This window comes from Mus musculus, chromosome 5, assembly GCF_000001635.26.
Source record: "Mus musculus strain C57BL/6J chromosome 5, GRCm38.p6 C57BL/6J".
Lineage (NCBI taxonomy): Eukaryota > Metazoa > Chordata > Mammalia > Rodentia > Muridae > Mus > Mus musculus.
The window spans coordinates 125,152,207-125,173,672 of record NC_000071.6 but is presented as its reverse complement, the minus strand read 5'-3'; the positions used below and the strand labels follow the sequence as shown (position 1 = coordinate 125,173,672).

Genomic DNA, 21,466 nt, shown 5'->3' with positions numbered 1-21,466 from the left:
TGGCTCCATACTCGTCCTTCCCAGGCCCTCTGCCCTATAGCTTTGGTATCCACCTCATGACCTCATTTTCCCACCAACCTCTGATGCTGTATGCGAAGCCCCTAGGGAGTTAGTAGCAGTGGGAACGCTCTAAAGCATCTTCCGCTTTGAGCCTTTGCTGCGAGTGAGGGTGGTACCCGGACCTGGAAACATTGTAACTATTGCTCTGGGGTTTGTAGCCCTTGGGAGCGGATCCAGGGCCTCGTGCACGCTGGCTGGGTAAGTTCTCTCTCAACTGAGCCACATGCCAAGTCTTCTACTTTGACCTTTTATTGATGAAAGAGGCTCTCACAGAGTTGCCCAGGCTGGTCTTGAATTCTGAGTCCTTTCTGCCTCAGCCTCCAGAGTAGCTGAGAAAAAATCTGCTGAATGTAATCATTTAATTACCAATGAAGTGAGAAGCCCGGGGGCGGGGATGGGGTGGGGTGGAGGTGGGGGTGGGGGTGGTAGCAGTGGAGCCCATAGCCCGGTGGGCAGTGTGGCTGGAGAGTCTGACACCCTGGCAGGTGGTGATTTCTGTGCACAGACTTGGACCATAGCTGTGAGTCTGGCAGCCCTGCAAGGCCAAAGACACCCCCCCTCCTTGTTCCCCCTTTTCCCAGGCTTAGTAGGCAGCTGGTGTGAGCCATGTATGTGTGGCTTTGTCTTTTTGCACTGGGTGGCACATGTTGACATAGTAGCTGCTGATTCAGCTGGGTCCCTGGTGTGTTTGCATTTCCCTGGTCCCCTGAGGAGGACCTGCCTCCTATAAGCGAAACTTCCTTTCTTTGCTATGAATTAATATCCTGTGGACACCTTTCTCTTTTTATAATGTTTCTCTTTTGGTGGTGGGGGGTGCAGGCTGGAAGGGTCTTTTTCTTGGTGTTCTATTGCTATGTAGAGACACCTCTCATGAAAGAAAGCCTTTGATTTGGGGCTTGGGGCTTGCTTCCAGTTTCGAAGGTTAGTTGCGGATCATCATAGTAGGGACTGGAACAGTAGCGGGAAGCTTTGCGTCCTGGTCCTGTATGCAACAGGCAGAGAGGGAGGGAGGGGGAAGAGGGGAGAGAGAGAGACTGACCCATGGTGGGCCTTTGAAATCTCAAAGCTCACTCCCAGTGACATACTTCCTCCAACAAGGCCATGCCTCGCAGTTCTTCGCAGACAGTTCCACTAACTGGGGAGCAAGCATTTAACCATATGAGGTTATGGAGTGCCATTCTTATTGAAACCACCACAAGGTCTCACTCAGTCTGCAGCCCAGGGCAGGCCCGGAACTCTCGGCGATCCTGTCTCCTGTCCTGTGAGTGCTGGGAGGACAGGCATGTGTCACCACAGCTGGCTACCTGTTCACACAGAGCTGTTGTTCACGCAAAAAGGTCCACAGCAACAAGAACAAATGCTTTCTGAACTGCAGAGGGCTCCGGGCTTCCTAGAAAGGCACTTTCATAAAAATGATGCTGGTGTGTATAGGAAGGAGGGAAGACAGCAGGGATGTGGAGGTGGGTACCATTTGGCAGCTCCCTAGGGTTCCAGTCCCAAGGCTGGATGTGTGCAGGGGCTCTGAGCATGAACTACTCTTCCCTGTGTCCCTGGGGTCCCATCGTATATGTGATTCTATTGCACACTGATTGCCGTGTCTTTGTCCATACTGGTCTGTGTTCTGGTACACGGTAGATTTACTCCAGGGTTCTTAAGGTGCCATCCGTGGCTTGCTTCGTGCGCCCGGGCTGGTGTGATTCCACCCCCCCCCCCCCCGGGTGTTTCTTCTGCTTCTCACTATGTAACCTTGGCTGATCTTGAATTCAGAGGTCTGCCTCTTTAGTACTGGGATTAAGGGTGCCGGCCCCTATGCCTGGCCTGCATTTAAAAAACAAAACAAAACAAAACGATTCTATGAAATACAGCCTTCAGGGCCCATAGATGTGCTGGATCTGGCTCTGAAAGTCCCGTCTACACAGGCAGAGTAGAGCGTGTTGGCAGGAGGTCCCCAAGAAAAAAGGTCTCCCACTTTGACCTTTTTGTAGCCTATGTAGGTTTTTGTACCTGAGGACAGAGGCCCTGTGCGGGGCCCTGGAGTTCATGTTGAGTGTTCCCAAGACCCTTGCTTCTGGCTTGAGCCAGTGGCTGTACTGACTGTTGTATTCAGTGGGAAGACGAGGTGGCTGACTTTGGGCACAGTCCATCTGTTTCTTAAATACTGGCGCCTTGTGTTGAGTGCCGAGTAGCTTCTGGGTGATTTGATGTCTGTCGTTTTTCAGCATTCTCACTAGCTTTCTGTCCCGTTTCCCTTTGCTGGCTTAGGAGCTCTGCAAGTCTACATGAGTCTGTGCTAGGGTTTTTTTGTTTTTTGTTTTTCTCCCCATGTCACCCTGGGTCAAGATTTCTTTGTCTTGGCTCTTGGCATTGATTTTATCTTATCGTGGGGATTCTTGAGAATTACCTCAGTGCTGAGGTCCAGGAGGGAGGTGCTGTGTCTTGTGTCCCCTGTGTGCGGTGGTGGTAGGGAGGGTGCTCTTCCCACCCATGTTTCCTGGGGGAAACTGAGGCTGACTGGGGTGTGGCTTAACAAGATCAACTTTGAGTGAGCACCTGTGGGCACCTGTCTGCCTCTGGCAATTAACAGAATGACTGGGGGGGGTGTTTTAAAGCCCAGAGAAGAATGTGCCCTGGGGTGGTGGGATGTCACCTCTTGGTGGCTGGGGGGACCCTGGAGTTCTGCCCCGATGCTTTCAGACATCTCTGCTTCCTCTGACCCACTTAGGTAGCACTGGATTGGGGAGGGAGATGGGTGAGAGCCCCAGGGAGCTCAGATTAGGGCTGGGAACGGTGTGGGGCTGTCTGTGGGTGGTGGTGGTGACCCAGCATCCAGGTGGTTTGGCCTAGATGGGTTCCACGGTCAATCTCTCTTGGGAAAGTAGCCCTGGGGTCGGTCTCTTGGCCTGAGTGGCCTCCTGGGTGAATTGTTCCTTGGCAGGTGGCCCTGGGTCAGTGTCTACTGTGCCAGGTGGCCAGAGGATCAGTCTGTGTCCCCTTTCGCCTTCCCCCTCAGGCTGGTTGTCCAGTTGTCCTGGGGCTGGTGGCTGGGCCCACCTTCTGTCTTTGGGTGCATTTGGTTTTCTGTGGCTCATGTGTGCGTTGGCTCCTTGAGGAAGTCTATCCAAGCCTAGATATGGACAAGCCTGTGTGGCTGGCGGGGAACTTAGAGCAGAGGGGTGACCTTGCAGGGTGTGGCGGGGTAAAAGGAGCCAGGGGGCTTATCCTGTAGACTGACCCAGCTGCTCCAGGCCCAGGCTCATGCACGAACCAGGGGCATTAGACTCCCCCCACCCCCACCTCCCCAGCTGTCTTCAGGGATGACAGCTTCCCTAGATCCGAGCTGGCTGAAAGACAGGGATCCCCTTGTTTAAGTCTGGGCTTTTGCTTACTGTGGGGCTCAGGTGGGCACTGGCTTGCACTAGCTTCCCTCGTACCCCTTCTTTTGCCCTGAAGCCGGCTGTCACCTAGCTCAAAGCTCTTCCCTTGAGGCAGAGGAACATAAGGGGACCCCACAGGTTCTCCCCACCCCCTTAATATTTGTCTTGCTCACTTCCTTGGACTCTTGGTCTTCGACTGCTTACCCTTGTGGGTAGAACCTGCATTCCGGTTCCGGAAGGTGACATAGGGCTGGTGTTTGCTCTGTGGTCTTGTGTATTGAGGTTCTCTATTGGGGGCTTTAAGTCTTAGGTCTCAGAGGCTCGGCCTACAGATGTCTCATGCCCATCTGTCTTCATGCCGGCCTCTACAGGGCTTACTGAGTCACTCTGAGAGAAGCCCTGTGTGGCCTGGTATCTCCATGGTCGTAGCAATCTGCCTGGCACTCATTGGGCTAATGGTGCCAGCCTGCTGTGGGAGAGCTAAGTTGGCTTTGGGATAGTGGCTCCTGGATGGTCCCTACTGAGCCTGGGGAGACAGAGGTTGTTTGTGTCTTCGACTTAACCTGGCACACCTTTGCTGTCTCCACCTGTTTTCTATGCCTGGACCAGGCCCTGGCCTGGGTTGGTCAGTGTCTCCTTCCTATTGAAGTTCTCCTTCAGGGGACCCTAGGATGTGTGACCTTCAGTGGTGAGGAGTTACTATGGTCGTCAGTATTTAGGCTGAAGTCACTCTGCAGTGACATGTCCCCTGAATGTAGCGGTGCCCTTTTAGGAGGGGCTGACATGATAGACAGAGGCAGAGGCGGGACTGCCATGGAACGCAAGCCACTGCGAACATGGAAGGGTAAGGATGAGAAGGACTCAGCCCTGCCCTTGAGTTTGGACTTCCTGCTCCAAAAGCATCAAAAGTTGTGAGCCCTTGGGTACCACTCCTTGCCAGAGTCACTCTGGGAAGTAGATTGTTTCTCAGCAGTGGCCCTAGTCACCCACACCGTAGGAGACCTTTAAAATGCCAGTCACGCTGAGTGCAGTGGTGCATGCTGGAAACCTGTACTGGAAAGCTGAGGCAGAAGGATCAGAGATTCAAGGTCCGTCTGGGCTGCGTGATGACGTCCTGCTTAAACACGCATGCAAGCACCCACCTACCCATGGCTGGTGAGGTGGCCCAGCAGGTAAAGGAGCCTGGTGGTCCTGAGCTTGATCCTAGAACCCACGGAGATGTGGAAGAAGAGAACTCACTCAACAGAACTGTCCTTAGGCTTAAACATGCATGCTGTGCCCACGCCCCTCACAAAAAGACAAAAAAGCAAAATAACTCGGGCCAGGGAGATGGCTTCACCAGTAATATTTGCCTTGTGAGCAGGGGGACCTGAGTTGAGACCCTAGGACCTGTATAAAAAGCTGGCATGGACATGTGAGCCTCCAGTGGTTCTCAACCTCTGAGTCATGGCCCCTTTGGGGGCCTGAATGCTCCTCAGGGGGACCTGAGTTGAACCTCTAGGACCTGTATAGAAAGCTGGCATGGACACGTGAACCTCCAGTGGTTCTCAACCTGTGAGTCATGACCCCTTTGGGGGCCTGAATGCTCCTCTGTTACATAACAGTAACATAAATTACTGTTATGTAGCAATGAAATAATTTTATTGGGGTAGGGGTCCACTACAACATGAGGTATTAAAGGGACACAGCCTAAGAAAGGTTGAAAACCACTGCTCTAATCCCAGTGTTTCGGAGGCAGAGCCAGGGTTCCTGGGACTTGCTGGTCAGCTAGCCTAACCTGATTGGAAGGGCCTGTGCCATGGTGTGAGGACGCCCCCTTCAAAAAACAAAAACCAGGGTTAGACAGGATCTGACCAGCGCTTGAGATGTCCTCTGACCTCCACTGGCCTGTGTACACATTCACCCACACTTAGACAAAACTGAGTCAGATCGAGCCAGCTGGCCCAGCCGCAGAGCCAGGCCTGGCTGGCAAAGGCCTGTGTAGCTGCTCACTGCCCCCGCTCATGTGCTTCCTCTGTGCCTGCCATGTTGACCTTGGCTGCTGCTCCTCCTGTGTTCTTCCACCCCAGGGCCTTTGCACACTCTCTCTGCCCGAGGTGCTTTCCGCTGGGGCATCTCTACCTTTGCTTCCACATTGCCTGACCCGAGGGCTCTTTCCTGGTTTGTCAGTACCTAACACCTTCACCTGGCTGAGTGAGGGTGTAATGTGCTAGGCCTTGTCTGTGCTGACCTCTACAGTATGAGGCTGTCTCTCTCGCTGCAGTGTGTCACCCCACTACACCTCAAGTTCTTGAATGGTGAGGCTGGTACCTGCCCTGGTACTGCTGGGGATCTGAGTCTCCCATCTGTCTTCATGTCTGATACCTTTGTCTGGACTGCAGTGCCCGAGACCAGGCGCACTCTCCTCTGAGGCTGTGACTGCTCTGGGCCTCTGTGCAGCAGTCCTAGGTACCAGCGAGTCTCAGCGTCTGGATTTGTCAAGCAGGCAGCTGCCTTCAACTGTATGGCATGCACGTGGGTGGATGTTGTCCTTGCATTCACTGGCCTGCCCCTGCCTGGCCCTTGGGGACAGGTGTGCACACTGGTGTGATAGCTGTGGCTTCTGTGCCAGAAGTCCACTCTGCCCTAGTGTCAGAGCTGGTTGGGGATATTAGCACCCTATTGTGCCTGTCCTAGACTGGCCCTTCTAAGTCTTGGTCACCAGAGTCCCCAGTTGCCCATTTTTCAGATAGGGAAACTGAGGCACATAGTAGTGTTACTGTTACGTCCCATTCTGGGTGGCAGGTGGCCTGGGCAGGAACTTGTCTGTCCTTGAGGTCCTTACCTTTGACTGGCTGGAAACAGTCCCCGCCCTCATGTGTCTCTGGTCACTGCAGCTTGTTCCTTCAGGGCCACCCTCCAAGGCTGCGTCCACAGCTTTGGCTGGCTCTGCAGAGTGGGAGGTTGACCCCTACTATCTTGGCTTCTCCTTGCCGGTTATAAATAGCAGCTGCAGCATTGACAGGAAGCTGCATTCCCCCATTGTATCCCCCCCACCCCACCCCACTGTGTCCCTGGCACCTATTGTCCTTGTCACAGCTTCGTGGGAACACACCAAGGCAGTCAGTATTGCAGGTTTGCTGTGTGACCTTCAGGTCTGTGCTGCCCTCTCTGTGCCTTGAGTCCCTTGTCTGGGCATCTAGGGACTGGAAGAGGACTTCTGGGGGTTTGGGAAGCATTGAGGTGGGTATAGCCAGGAGCGAGGTGCTGGCATGGGGCAGGGCATTGTTGATCTCAGGCAGGGGAAGCTGATAAGTTACTGCTTTGGGTGGGTCTTGGGCACCAGAGGGCCAGCACTTCCTCTGTTTTCTAGCCAGAAGGTGACAGAAACCCTTTGAGACAGGAGTGTTTCACAGGGCCCTGGGTCAGCTTGACTGGCTGTTGTCATTCTGTCGTTTTGATACTGCCATGGGGTCCTGGTTCCCTGGTGGTCCAAGGGCCTGAGTATCTTTGGGTGGCTGTGAGACCCCACCTCCCCTGGCTAACAGCCTCTCTCTCCAGTCCTCATTCCTGTCTGCCACTCGTTCTGGAAGCCCCACAGGGCCTCACCCCGCACACGCCTCACCCCGCACACGGCCTCACCCCGCACGCGCCTCACCCCGCACGCGCCTCACCCCGCACACGCGCCTCACCCCGCACACGCGCCTCACCCCGCACACGCGCCTCACCCCGCACACGCGCCTCACCCCGCACACGCGCCTCACCCCGCACACGCGCCTCACCCCGCACACGCGCCTCACCCCGCACACGGCCTCACCCCGCACACGCCTCACCCCGCACACGCCTCACCCCGCACACGGCCTCACCCCGCACACGGCCTCACCCCGCACGCGCCTCACCCCGCACGCGCCTCACCCCGCACACGGCCTCACCCCGCACGCGCCTCACCCCGCTGTCCAGCTATACCTTGCAGAGTTTTGTGACCTGGCCTGGTGACACCTGGAGGCTTCACAGAAGATACAGGCTCTGTTGGTGCTTGTATTGTTCTTGGCCTCAGATATGCAGATGGGGGTGAGGAGGAGTCCAGGTCTCCATGGGGAGGAACTTCCTGTGCCCCTGATCAGCCTCATGACTGGACAAAAAAACCAAACAAACAAACCCCCAAATCTCCAAGAGTTAGTTACTTAAGAATGCAGATTGCTAGTTAATTTGTTAACCTAGGGGGAGGTCTGCAGTGATGGTGTCTACCTGAATCATATTCTCATAAAAGGCCAGACTGTGTGCCTTGGGATGGGCCTACGTCATAGGAGAGACAGAGCCGGGCATGCCCTGTGTGCTTTGTGGGAACAGAGAGGCTGAGTTGCTTGAACCCCAAAATTAGATGCTAGAGCTCAGAGTTCGTGGGTGTGGCCCTGGGAGTTCCCCTGAGGCTCTGAGGTGCTTGTTTTGCAGTCCTTTAGAGGGGAACAACAGCCCCCAAATGATGCTGTGTTTTGGAAGCTGTATGCTTTGTCAAAGGACCAAAGGAAGCCAAGACTGGAGATGAGACTTAGGGTGAGAGTCAGCTGGAGCCAGGTGACTGTTGGGGGAAATCTCACCAATGTGTGCACAGGGTCTTCATGACAAAGAGACTGGAGACCGGGGCTGGAGGAGGTGAGGATCAGTGTCCTCTGTCCCTGGCTACAGGGACGTCCAGCTCGGCTACGGGTTGTCTTCTTGCTTGGCTCTTGTGTTTCTTATCCTCAAACGGAGGGTGGAGATGGTTTTGACCGTTGCCTGGTCATGTCCCTTGTTATAACCAAAGAAGCAGCTCGTTCACAGCCAGTGCTCACCTAGAGCTGGGGACACAGCCGCAGAGATGGTTGTCTCAGACCCAGGACATCAGTGGTCGTTATGTCCTGGGATTTGGGGAACTGGCTGTGGAACAACAGGAGAGAATTACATCTTGCTAGGGACTCCTCCTCCATTGGCAAGGAGTCTGGTGAAGCCAGGGAGGCTGAAGGAGGCAGGAAGGTCTGTGGTTCCATGTCCTCTCTTTGTTTTTTATTCCTTCAAAGCTAGTGTAACTGTTCCTAGCGGATGGCCTGGGAACAGTGTGACCCTAGCTTATCCCGTGACAGACTACAGTTGGTTCTCCAGGATGCACCGGCTCCCCCAGCCGTGGCCTTGTCTCCAAGGGGCAGGTGCCCTGGGTTCTCTGCTGCAGGCAGTGCCCAGAGGCCAACTCCCCAACTGCAGAGAAAGGCGGAAATTGCCGGCTCCTGTCCCAAGGCCTCTGGGCCTGTGGCCAGGAACTGGAGCAGCAATTAAATGAAATGAGATCCTTCCATGCAAGTGTCATGTCTCTCTCTGTGTGTGTGTGTGTGTGTGTGTGTGTGTGTGTGTGTGTGTTGGGTGCAGAGGCTGCAGGGCAGAAGTGGGTTGTGTCTATCAGCCTGGATCAGGAGGCAAGGAGATATAGGGAGCTATGTTGGTTAAGATCACAGGACTCTGCCTTTAGGTTCCTTCACTGCAGGCCAGCCGGGTGGGGTGCAGGCTTTTCCCGCCCACATCTTTCTGCTTCTTCTGGCCCATGTGTTTCCCTGCTGGGCTGGTCCCTCTCATGTCCTCCTGGCCGAGTTCACAGGTCTCTGTCATTCTGCGGGAGGCAAGCTGCAGCCTGCTGTCACCGTGAGCCATGCGGTCTTGCCAGTTTGTAGGTCAGCAGTGGGCGAATGGTGACAGCTTTATGTGTCACCCAGCCTAGAGTCTCCCATGCTCAGGATGATAGGCTTCAGACCCCAGGGGCACTCTGGGAATCCTGCAACCCCCTCCCTCCTCCTACTACCATCTATATATCCTTGACATGTTTAAATCACGCTGCCTCAGTTTCCCTATGTGTAAAACAGGATGAGGCAGTGTTCCTCTTCTCGGCTTCTTTGTGGAACTAGGAGGATTTAGAACCAAGCCACTGCCTGTAATTAGCAATTGTCCCCATCCTTAGACCTGCAGCAAGACCCATGTCTTGTGGGTTGGTGTCATTTCTTGAGTAGTGTCTGTCGCAGAGGCTGTTTCTTGGGATCATAATGGGAAGGGGCCATTAAATCTCCCCCCCCCCCCCGTACCCCCTAGGCCCCAGTATCCCTATTCACAGAAGAGCCTTGGGCTGCTTTGGGATTCAGGTGAGTGATCTTGCCCAGGATGTGGAGTCTGGGATGGCATTTGGCCCCTCTGCACCAGCAGGCATCAGAAGTCCTTCTCTGCAGGCTCTGGGAGCCTCTCTGCACAGAGCCCTACGGGGATTAAGTGGGCTCATTTGATCGAGACCGTGAACTTGAGCAGGCAGCTTATCTCCTTTGAGATAAAAGCTGGGTAGGCCCTGAGCCACCTGGCCTGCGGAGGAAGTGCGGGATTTTATCCTCCCTTCTGCTAGCCCTGTGAGGGGCCTGGGGCTTCCTTGCCAGCATCCAGGACTTTTCACTGTGGACTAAAGCTATAGCTGTGCTCAGCTAAGGAAGCTTACATTGTATCTACCTATATACTGTGTCCCCATGTTTTGGCTGAAGTCCTGAGGTCCAGGGAGGTTAGTGGACTTGGCCAGTGTGTGTACCCGGCAGCCCAGCCCTTGACAGTCAGTGTTTGGAAGCTTTGGTGCAAAGTGGGAGTGGCTGGGCACAGAGTTCAGGGAAGAGAAGCTGTGTGCTTTGGTGCTAAAGGGCCTCTGACTTCAGTGCCTGCTCTGCAGGACAGCTTTAATGGCCGGGTCATTCAAAGCTTGTGTGGCGTGGGGACTTGGATGGTGTGGGACTCTCCTGGGCAAAGCTACAACCATTTCTACCAGTTTCTAGGAGATCTAGGGTCAGGGTGTTGCCATGGAGACCCCACTGCTATGTCTCTCATGGGTAAAAGGAGTGATGAGACCACCACTGTAGGTTGAGACTGCAGCCAAACTACACACACTGTGGGTGGAGAATATTTTTCTATTCTCAGTCACTGCAAAGGCCAGGCCCTAAACTAGAAGCCAGCCCAGGTCTCCTGGCCTGGAGCAGTCCTGCCAGAGGATGATGAGGGACTCTAGTCTTTCTAGACTAGACCTCTGGGTCCTGCCCCCCCCCCCCCCCCCGCCTCCATACTGCCCCACCCACCTAGAAGCCTTTCCCTAGAGACCAGGCGACATCATTATAATAGGCGCTAGGCTTGCTGTATGACTTTGCATGACCAAAGCAATTCTTATAAAGACAGCATTTAATTGGGGGTGGCTTACAGGTTCAGAGGTTCAGTCCTGTTATCATCAGGGGGAGAACATGGCAGCATCCAGGCAGGCTTGGTACAGGAGGAGCTAAGACTTCATCTGAAGGCTTCTAGCAGAATACTGACTTCCAGGCATCTAGGATGAGGGTCTTAAAGCCCACACCAACAGTGACACACCCACTCTAACAAGGCCACACCCACTCCAACTGGGACACACCTCGAGCCCCTCCCCCCCCCCCCCCCCCCCCCCCGCAGGGTTTCTTTGTGTAGCCCTGGCTGTCTTGGAACTTACTCTATAGATCAAGCTGGCCTTGAACTCAGAAATCCAGCTGCTTCTGCCTCCCAAGCACTAGGATTAAAGGTGAGCGCTACCACCAACCCCACACCTTCTAATCCTGCCACTCCCTGAGCCAGGCATATACAAGTCATCACACAGTTTCTCACTGGGGCCTGGACTGTCAGATGTAGGCTAGGCTGGCTAGCCAGGGAGTCTCAGATGTTTCTCCCTCCCATTCCACCATTGGTGAGGCTATAGGTGCAAGCCAGCATACCTGCCCTCAGGGGGTGGGGGTCCAAATTCAGGTCTGCACACTTCAGAAGTCAGCGCTTTGCCCGCAGAGCCATCTTCCCTGCCCCTCACTGTTACTTAAAGCACATTTCCTTTTCTCATTCGAAAACGTAATTATGCGAGTGGAAAGGTGGCTTAGCAGTTGAAAGCACTATCTGCTCTTCCTGAGGATCCAGGCATGGTTTCCAGCACTCACATGGCAGCCCACAGCCACTTCTAACTCCAGTTGCAGCAGATCTGATACCTTCTTCTGACCTGTCAGCACCGTATGCCTGTGATGTTACCCATCTATGTTCTTGTAGGCAGAGCACGCAAACACACAAACTGAACGTAAATAAATCTTAAAAAAAAATACGATGTCATTAACCTGGCCACACAATCCATTATTACTCAGCTACAAAACAGAGTGAAACACCACATCCTCTACCTCTAGGAACTCGACCCAGAGTGACCTGGAACGAAAGAGGGAGCACCGGAAGGAAGGCATGTGTGAGCTGGGGGTAGAAGCATCCACATCCATTAAAGTCCGATCCCTGGAGAACAGAGGAGCGGTGGGGAGGGTACTCAGAAGACTTCAGTGTTGTGGACGTGGTCACTTTAGGGCAGCAGAATATTCTGGAACTACATAGCAATGGTTGTCCAGCCTTGGGTGTATCAAACACCATTGATTTGTTTACTTTTGTAATGACTGTTCCATACATTTTTGTCTCAATAAATACATGTAAGAACTAATGAAGTTTTTGTTCATTTGTTTTAATTTTTAAGTGAGCATTTATTACAGGGGCTGGAGAGAGAGATGTTCAGCGGTTCAGCGCATTTGTTGCTCTTGCAGAGGACTCGGGTTCAAATTCCAGCACCCACATAGTGGCTTTCAGCCATCTGTAGCTTCAATTGGAAGGACCCAATACCCTCTTTTGGTTTCCACAGATATTGTCACACACAGTGGTACACAGACCTACGTGCAGGCAAAACATCCGTAAACAGATATTTTGAAAGTTACCTTTATTTATTGTGTCTGTTGGGAGAGTGAGTCATATACATAGGTCAATGGTGCGTATGTGGAAGTCAGAGGACACATGGGGGAATCAGTTCTTAAAGCTATGTGGGTCCCAGGATTGAAGCCCAGTCCTCAGCCTTGGTGGCAAGTGCAGTAACCTCAAGCTTAAGATTTTATTTTATGTATGAGTGCACTGTAGCTGTCTTCAGACCCAACAGAAGAGGACATCGGATCTCATAATAGAAGGTTGTGAGCCACCATGTGGTTGCTGGGAATTGAACTCAGGACCTCAGGAAAAAAAGAGTCAGTGCTCGTAACTGCTGAGCCATCTCTCCAGCCCACATTTTCTTTATTAATCTACCTGGTTCGGCACCTTGTAGCCTTGTGGCTTAGCGGCACTGTAAGATGAGAGACAGGATGTCAGGCCAGCCAGAAAATGGTAGTGGTAGAATTTGAGTTTGAGCCTCACCCTCTCCTAAGATTAAGAATTGGTTCCAGATTGTAAGGCTCCAGGCCCATCTTGCTGGCCAGGGATGAGCTTGACCGCTGTCCTTGTGATGGGCAGGCTTCCTCGCTTGTGTCTGGGATCTGGAGTCCCTTGGACCTGGCACACAGCCTCCCAGTGGTTCTGGGAGAGTCACAGCCCAAAGCAGAAACCTATCTGGACCAGGCTGTACATCGTTCCTGGTCACTCCTGGAGTGCAGAGTGCTGGGCCTCTCTTTCCCCTTAGCCCATGTGACCTTGGCTTCCAAACACATGCTGAGCCTCTAGGAATAGTGTCTCCCCCACCTTGGCCTCCTTGAGCCTCAGTTTCTCTGATTGTATGATCAGCCCAAGAGAGAGTCTGGGATCAACATCTCAGAACACAGAGCGGCAAAGCTGTGGTGTGGTGTGGCGTGGAGGGTGGAGGGGTGCTGAGATGTTACCTCATTTGGTAGTGTGGACGCATGGAGGTGACTCAGGGTAACCCCAGCTTGCAGCGAGAACAGGGCAGAGCATGCCGAGCCAGTCTCTTAGGGCTGATCCTTACTGCAGGGGTATGAGGGAATTTTCCTCCTGGATCTGCATTGGGCACCGTGAGGTAGACAACCGTGGCAGGCAGTGTCAGCTCACACAGGGGACTTTGTGAATGGGGAGTAGGAAGGGTCTGCCTCCCACACGACCCCTTCCATGCCAGCTGCCTCTTCTATCTCTGGTTTCGAGACTCTTGACTGTCCCCTGAGCCCCGGGTGACAGATCTCTTTAATCCGCCTCTTGACCCAGGCAATTAATTGCATTCTGGAGATCGATCGTGGCCCTGATCTCCGCCGCAGCCCCTGGCCCAGCACATTCAGCCTCTAGTAGCCTGTTCCTCTTCCATGGGCTGAGACTGGGACCCTCTGCAGGAAGCCTGACTTTGCCTAGGCACTGGATTGAGCCTCCTGGAGCAAGCTTGGTGGGGATTGTTGGCTGTTTTCCGACCCAGGCCTGTGAGCAGCCATGCTATGTCCTCTCTGCAGATGAGCCCCAAGGGCAGCACCCCCCATCTGCTCTCCTGGTCTCTGCCCCACCTTGTTCCCCAGGCCAGGAGTACACAGAGACAGCTGGGAAGGTTAAGTCCTCTCTGTGGGGCCTTGACCCTTTTTCCTGTGTCGTCCCCCCCACCCTGCGTGGAACGTGGTAAAATGTGCTGGCGATGTAGTAGCTTAGTGGTAGGGTGCTTGCTCTGACATGCCTGGGGGCCTAGGTTCTTCTACCCTACCCCTAGCTGCTCAGAAAAACAAAACTAGTTACAATAGTAGTAATAATACCAGAGCGGCACTTGTTGGGAGTGAAGGTTTGCATGGGGCTGGGCCCATGTGCGTGATGGCTGACGGACAGGTGGATAGCAGATGGTGTCTCGGGTTGCCTGGGCCTCTGTGGGCTCCCGGCCCGGTTTGTCCTGGCCTGGCCCTGTGTTTGGCTGTGAGCCAGACTTCCTCTGACCACAGAGAGGCCCTTTCCCTGGGAAGGCGGTCGGTCGATGCGGCTTCATCCTGGCCTCGGCCTCTAATTGCTCCCTCTGGTTCTGCCTTGTGTAGATGGTCCCTCCCCTCCCCTCCTCCCCACCCCATCCCCATCCTGCCCTGGGTGAGAAGCTAGATGGCTTGTCTGAGCAGCCACGTGTATGGGTGGAGGGCCAGGTTCCCAAGTCCCGAGTGAGGATGGAGTACCGCTCCCCATCCCCCATTTCTCCCTGTCCCTGTGGTTCTGGGGCTGTGGGGGGGTTTATCCATTTGTGGAGTCGGGAAGACTGTCACTTTCCTCATAGGGTTGAGGAGACATTACAGTGGCTGGTACAAAGCCCACATGGTGGCTCTGGGTATTGTTCCCATGATGTCAGCTCCTTCCCCCTGCTCGCGCCCCCCCCCCCCCATCACTGTACCCAGACTGAAGGGGCCTGATGTCTTGGGGAGCAGGCAGGTGTACTTGGGGGGCAGCTCTGCTTTCAGTTTCCCTCCTGACCTTGTGATTCTCTTGGTACAGCCCGTGTCCCCTCACTCTTGTCACTAAGGCCCTGTCATGTGGTGTCCCCTCCACCCCATCCCACCCCTGTGCTACCAGCCCTCTTGGCCTTGGTTTCACAGCCCCTGCCCTGCTCCTGGGAGGGCTGCAGGGGTGAGGTGGCCGCCATCCGCCTCCTGCCGTGGCCGTGGCAGCCGAGCTGCTGGAGCTGAGACCTTGGTGGCCTCCCTGTGATTGCTTCTCTGCAGCTTCAAGGAGAGCCGCTGAGGGCGGGCGTCTAGGCTGTCACTTGAGAAGGAAAATAAAATGTCCCCGCGGCTTCTAAATGGAAGGGCGGTGGAGCGGCCTCCTTTGCTTGGCTGTCTCAGCTGTTGGCTCCCACAGTGACACAGGCCCCTGGGGGACAGGGTAGGCTTCCTGTTTACCTGGTGTGGAAAGATGTACCCGGCCGGGCTATCCTGGGAGGGTGGGGGAATCCCCCAGGTCCCACAGAGCTTTGGGGATCTGGCCACTCCAGCTTTGGGTAGCTGGGCTGTCTTGGTCCAAGTCCTCAGACAGCCGTTTATATAGGATTGTCATGGGGCTGGGACGGGGTGTGGTGTGGTGTGTGTGTGTATCACGTGCACGTTGAGGGCTGGACTAGATCTGTGTCTAGTTAAGGGCTTCTGTAGAATATTGTCTCTCTTGATGTTCCTGCAGTTGGGTTTCGTGGCTATCTAGAGCTGCGGGGAGTTCATGTAGGGGAAGATAGCTCCTGGTGAGCAGTGTTACTTCTCTAGGTATCTGTCGGGGGCTGTGTGGAAGTGGAGGGTCCTAAGTAGGAACTGAATGCCGGGTGCCTTGCTCCAGACACGGGGGCAATGGTGGCCTGGCTTGGAGTGTGGGCTGCAGGGCAGGGTCTGGGTCTTGCTTGTGATTGGGTTCCAAGGTCTCTGCCCATCCACACTTCTTTTATCTGGGGACCAAGGGTCATCTGTTCTATGGAGGGAAATGACTGCTGGCCAGGAGGAGGTTGGCAGGTAATGGGCATTTGTGCCGTGTGCCCCCTGGGGTCGTCACCAATAGATAGTTTCTGTCATCTGTCATGGGCACAGAAACTGGGAGGCACAGGCCTGCGATGGCTGGGCCCTTGAGGAGCACAGAGCTAGGTTTGGCTCCTGCAGCAGGCGCACGCCTTAGGTCCAGAGACTGTTTAGCTCTTTCTGTGGAAGGTAACAGATGGGGTCTTGAGAGGGCGCTGCTTCAGGTCCAGAGACTGCCCTGGGTCTGCAGGCTGGCCCTGTCACCTCATGCCTGTAACCCCTAACAGTGAGAGCAGGTTGGTGTTCCTTGTCCCCTTGTGCCACGCCCTCTGCAGGCCCTGCAGAAGCTCCTGACCCGGGCCTTCATAGCTAGCTGGTCCTTGAGCTCCTTACTGCAGCCCCTCCCCCATTGCTGAGAGTTCCTAGGGCTGCTTCTCCTGGTGCCCTGTGGGGGGTGTGGCTGTGTCATAACAGTCTAAGGTCTGACCTTTCTGTGTTTATGGCCACATGTCTCTGTCTCTCTGTCTCTGTCTTTCTCTCTTTCTCTCAATCTGGCCTGGAGTTAGGGGTTCAGTCCCTTTTGGATGGGCTATTGTTTTCAGGGACAACCTCTTGTCCTCCTGTAACTTGTTTCTGAGCTGGGCCAGGGGACAATTGGGTAGTTCCCCAGAGGAGAAAGAGGTTGGTGGTTGTCACATTCCTAGGAAGGCAGGGATGGGATGGGGGGGGGGGGAACAAGTTGGAGGTTCAGCTAGTGGGCCTTCCTTTGAAGACAGCGCTGCCTGAGGCCTGGGAGAGGTGCCTTGGAAAGTGTCCCCTCCCCCCAGCTGTGTTGCTGGGAACTGACTTCTAAACCTCAGGGGAAGGAGGGGCCCTTGGAGCTTCCTGGGCCCTGGAGGGGGGAGCTGGGAAGGAGGGGCACCGCACACCCAGTGTGTCTGCTGAGTAGGGAGCTGGCAAGGGAGCACTGGGTGAAAGGAGCCGTGGATGTGCAGACATAGCTTGCCAAGTGTGCACAGGGGATGGGCGGGGCAGGATGGAGGGGTGTGTGCATGCGTGCCACATGTGTGCTTCTGAGCAGAGTGCCTGTGAAGGGGAGCCAGGGTGGCTGCAAGCCAAACAGGCCAACTGCGTGCGTGCGTGCGTGCGTGCGTGCGTGCGTGCGTGCGTGCGTGCGTGACATTACTGATGGTGGAGGGAATGAGTGAGAGCAAGGGAGAGTGCTGGAGGCTTATGGTGTGTGCACTTGAGCAGACAGGAACCCAGGGAGTGCTCCCTGTGGCAGGAGAGTGCTCCCCATGGCAGGAGGGCAAGGCCACCTGCTAGGAGTATTGCACATGGGAACCAGCTGTTGTCTGTCTGGGTTGTGTGAGTGTGTGTGTGTGTGTGTGTGCGCGCGTGCCTGCACGCACGCACTTGTAAGCCTGTCATCTCTTTGGTTATGATAAAGCACTTATACTAAAATCAACTTGTGGAAGAAAGAGTTTATTTCTACTTAAACTTTTTGGATCACAGTCCATCATTGAGGGAAATCAGGGCAATAATTCAATCAGGAACTGAAGCAAAATCCACAAGAAATGCTGCTTGCTGGGTCTCGCTTGGTCTTGCTCGTCTAGCTTAGCTTTCTTAGGCTGTCTAGGCTCAACTGCCTAGGGAATGGTGCCACCCACTGTGTGTCCGGCCTACCCACATCAGCCTTTAGTCAGGGCAGTCTCTCACAAACATGGCCACAGGCCAGTCTGATAGAAGCAATTCTTCACTAGAGGTTACTTCTTGTAGGTGACTGTAGGATGTCACATTGACAATAAAACGTAGGACAAGACCTGTGTATGAGCAGCACCCATCTATCCTAGTGCCCCAGTAGCCCTGGGCCCAGGCTCTACTGTATGGGGGAGGGTGTGTGTGTGTTTGTGCGCGAGAGTAGGCTCCGTGGTCATCCAGCCTCAACCTCCTACCTGAGAAGCTGGGACAGCCACCTCAGGTAACTCAGCACTGAATGAGGGGCTGGGGTTACCAGGCCATCCCTTTGTCTCTTTCCTGAGCTGCCCACAGGCCTGCTCCTAGCCCATGGTGGGCAGAGTTGCTCTAGCCCTCTGTTGGCTTTGTGGGGATCCATGTGAGATGCCCTCCTTCGGGTCCTTCAGGGTCACCCACCTGCTGTCTGCTTGGTGGCATTCCCTGTTGTCCCCTACACCTTGTGTGGTTCTCACCCCTTCTAACTGTTCTCCAGTGGCATGGGACCTTGTTCCTCCCCAGCCAAGCTCTGCCTTAAGGCCTCGCTGCTCAGGCTGAATCCCACCAGATGTCCCTGCGTGGGTGGCCATGCCTGCTCTGTCCAGTGCCGTGCATGGGACACCAACTATCCCTATGTCTCCTATGTGTGTTCCCACCAGTTTCTGCCAGCATGGCAGTCTTCTCCCTTAGCAGTTCTGCTGGAACTCCCTAAATGGGGAACACCTCCCTTGGGCCTGACTGCTGTTCATCACAAGTGGCCCCTACTGATCTTGTACGCACCCAGGCACTGCATTGAAGAAGTCCCAGGCAGTGAGGGTCTGAGGGGATGATGGCCTTGTTTCCCAGCTGATCTCCCAGGGTAGGGCCCAGGGAGGGAGGGCACCTGCCTTCAAGGGCTGGAGTTGCCTGACCCATCACAGACAGGCTGCAGGTGGCTGGCTGCCGAAGCTTCCGGGAGCCATGCCCATCCTCCCCACTCCAGCTTCCCACAGGGCCTGTCTCTGGAGTTGCTGCAGATGGCAGGACCCAGTGCCAAGCCCTGGGGCATCATGGCAAACAAAGGCATAAGGAGGACACAGGGCAGAAAGAAGCAACTGCACGGTCTCCTGTGAGTCGCCGGCAGCTGCCCCTTCAAGCCTGGGGTTTAAGGGGCCTGCCAGGGCAGGCAGTGTGGGAGTGCAGGGCCTGGAGCTGGGCTGCCAGCTCTGGATTGAGTCTTGGCAGTGCCAGCCAGCAGTCACGGGAGCACGCAGGATGCATGTTCAGACTCCTTATATACTCAATTCCGGCATGTCTATGAGGTGGTTTCTACCACCGTGAACATTTCAGAGATGTGACATGAACAGAGAGGGGTGGCTTCTGGCTTCCAAATTGCACAGCTGGGCCCCTGGGCTGCTGTGCCTAAGCATGTTACACCTCCACCTTCTTCCTTGGTCTGTTATCTTTGGGGTTCTAACATGGTTTGGGGCTGAGATGTTGGTGCATTGGGAAGTGTCTTGGAGATGGTTTTGGGGTCCAGCTTGTTTCTCAGGGAGGACCGAGCAAGGTCAGGAGGTACTCTGTCCACTGCGCTTTGTCTCCAGCACATCGTTTTGCCATACAGTAAAGAACGAATGAATGTTGAGTGGAGGTTGTAGGGTTGTGGTTTTAGCCTTTGGGGAGGCTGAGGCAGGAGGATTATGAGCCTCTCTGAGCATGAGCCTGTGGGTGCAGGTCACACAGCAGACACCTACTTGGCTGTGTACAGATTCCATTATGTTTGCTGCGGCAGCACCTGTGAGTTCCAGCTGCTTCTGGTACACTTGACATTGTCTTAATTTCAGCCACCCTGGCGGGCAGTTGTTGTGGCTCCAGACTTAATCTGCACTCTGGAAGCGTTGCCCTGGGCCAATCACTGGCCATTGTCCCCTTTGGGGCGTTAATGTGCTGCCTTTCAGATCCAGGCTCTCTGCTGCCTCCCGCTTTGCATGATGGCTTGGTTAAGGACTTTGTTTCTTTTAACTTGGCAGCACTGCACTGGGGAACTGAACCTAAGGCCCCCATACATGCTGGGCAGGGGTTCTGCCACTTCGCCACGCTACCACCCCTGCCCCTCTTTTTACATTTTATTTTTAGACAGGATGTCATGAAGTTGCTCAGGCTGACCTTGAGCTCTGTGTAGTTCACTGGCCTTGACCTCTGATCTTTCTGCCTCAGCCCCCTGTGTGTGTGGTATGACATCCCTGTGTTACCAGGCACTCTTAGGGAGTTGGGAGTATAGGTGGTAAATGGACCTGCCTGACAGGTGCCAATTCACTTGCTTGTTTTTGGGGTCCTGGAGGGGGAGTCGCTGGGGCAGAGTCATGGTCATGATGGTCTTCTAAGGTGGTCCCTGTCTGGGTGTGGGCTTCTTGGACCCGAATGGGGTTGAGGTTGAAAACTGTCCCTTCATAATGCACGAGTTTGGGTTGCCTGAGCCTCGGTCTACCGCTCTGTGATGTGTGTTAAGGTGCCTCCCTCATGGGGGTCACTGAGGGAAGTCCTTGTCCATATGAGAAGCTGTAATAAGACCTCCATTTTTTCCCCCCACAGTGCTCCTGAGTCTTTGAGGAACACAGCCTCCTGGTGGAAGTTCGTGGTAGGTTCATCTCTTATTTCTACTTGCTGTCTTGGGTGTGTGTGGGGGTCCATGCTGCTTGGATCTTTGATGGAAGGTGGTGCGGAGTGTTGGGGAGGCAGAGGCTGTCTGGCAGGTGTGGAGTGGTGCTTGTTACCTCAGAGTTGCCTAGGCATGGCGGGGAGCAGCTGGGGACTGTGACTCCTCCTCCCCGCCCCCTTCCCGCCAGTGATCTTGGGAGAGTTCTTTATCTATTAATGGGTTAGTTGTTTGTCATTTCCTTTCTTTTGTGGTAGTGGGGATAGAATCTAAACCTCCCACACACTAGACAAGCACTAACCACTGAGCCACGCCTCCAGCTTTTGTCTCTGTCTCTCTTTTATATCGAGACAGGGTCTCACTAAGTTCCCCTGGATGGTCTCGAACTCACTTCATAGATCTGGTTAGGCTTTGAGCTTGAGTTCCTCCTGCCGCTGGGACAACAGGCCTGGCTCCTGGAACTCTTGACTTCTTTCTGAAGCACCTACTGCGTGTAGGTTGAGCAGTAGGTGACTGAGAGAGCATGCCAACAAGCTGGGACAAGTGTCCTGTCCTTGCCAGCAGTCGGCAAGCCTGACGTGAGGGACCGTTGGGTGAAGCATGAGGCCAGCCGAGAACAGTTACGGATGCGTGTGCAGGATGAGGCATAGCTTCATGTGGAGTCTCATGGAAAATGGCATTTGAGGCTGGAGTGATGGCTCAGTGGTTAAGAACACTGGGTGCTCTTCCGGAGGACCTGGCCAACTTTGTTTCCTAGACCCTCAGGGCAGCTCAACACCATTGCTAGCTCTAGTTCCAGGGTCACCTGACTCCCTCTTCGGGCTTCCACACACACCAGTCACACATGCGGTATGCACACAGACATGCAGGCAAATACACATACACGGAAAATAAAGAAGATGGCGTTGGATTGAGGTCAGAGAAGGTTGGTGTGTGTGTGTGGGGGGAGGGCTATCTAGGCAGAGGGCACACACACCTCTGCAAAGGTACAGTCTTCCACGGGGCTAGCTGGCTGGGACTCCTCTCTTTGTTTTGAGCCCCAATAGTCAGGAGGGGAGGAATGTGTAACCACTCCCCGCTCCCCCAGCCCTGTCCAGCGGGGCTGTGGTTCTTGCCTCTCCTCTTCCAGGCTGGCACTGAACTTATGGTTCTTTTGATTCCGCTGTCTGTGTGCAATTTGATGTGTGTGCCGCTGCACCCGGTCTGTGTGGTATGGAGGGCGAACACTGCATGCTAGGCAAACACTCCACCAACAGAGATGCTTCTTGTAGCCATAGGCTGTGGTTTCATCTGAGGCGGGAAGGGGGTGGGTAGGAGTCTGTGGGGGTGGGGCTGCCCACTGGGTCTTTGAGAGTGGAAAGAACTGCTTGGTTGCTGGCCCC

The 21,466-nt window shown here is 54.6% G+C and overlaps 1 protein-coding gene across 47 annotated transcripts in view; it reads left to right on the top strand.

Annotated features, from left to right (window-relative positions):
• Positions 1–21,466, top strand: part of Ncor2 (nuclear receptor co-repressor 2) — a 162,086-nt gene that overhangs the window by 5,566 nt on the left and 135,054 nt on the right. For 45 of the 47 annotated variants that reach the window (XR_003955607.1, XR_003955606.1, XR_003955605.1 and 42 more), the window contains exon 2: positions 20,021–20,066. The exons of the other annotated variants lie outside the window; for them this stretch is intronic. The gene's annotated coding sequence lies outside the window, so the exon portion shown is untranslated. The remainder of the gene's footprint in view (positions 1–20,020; positions 20,067–21,466) is intronic. 47 annotated transcript variants of the gene reach the window in all.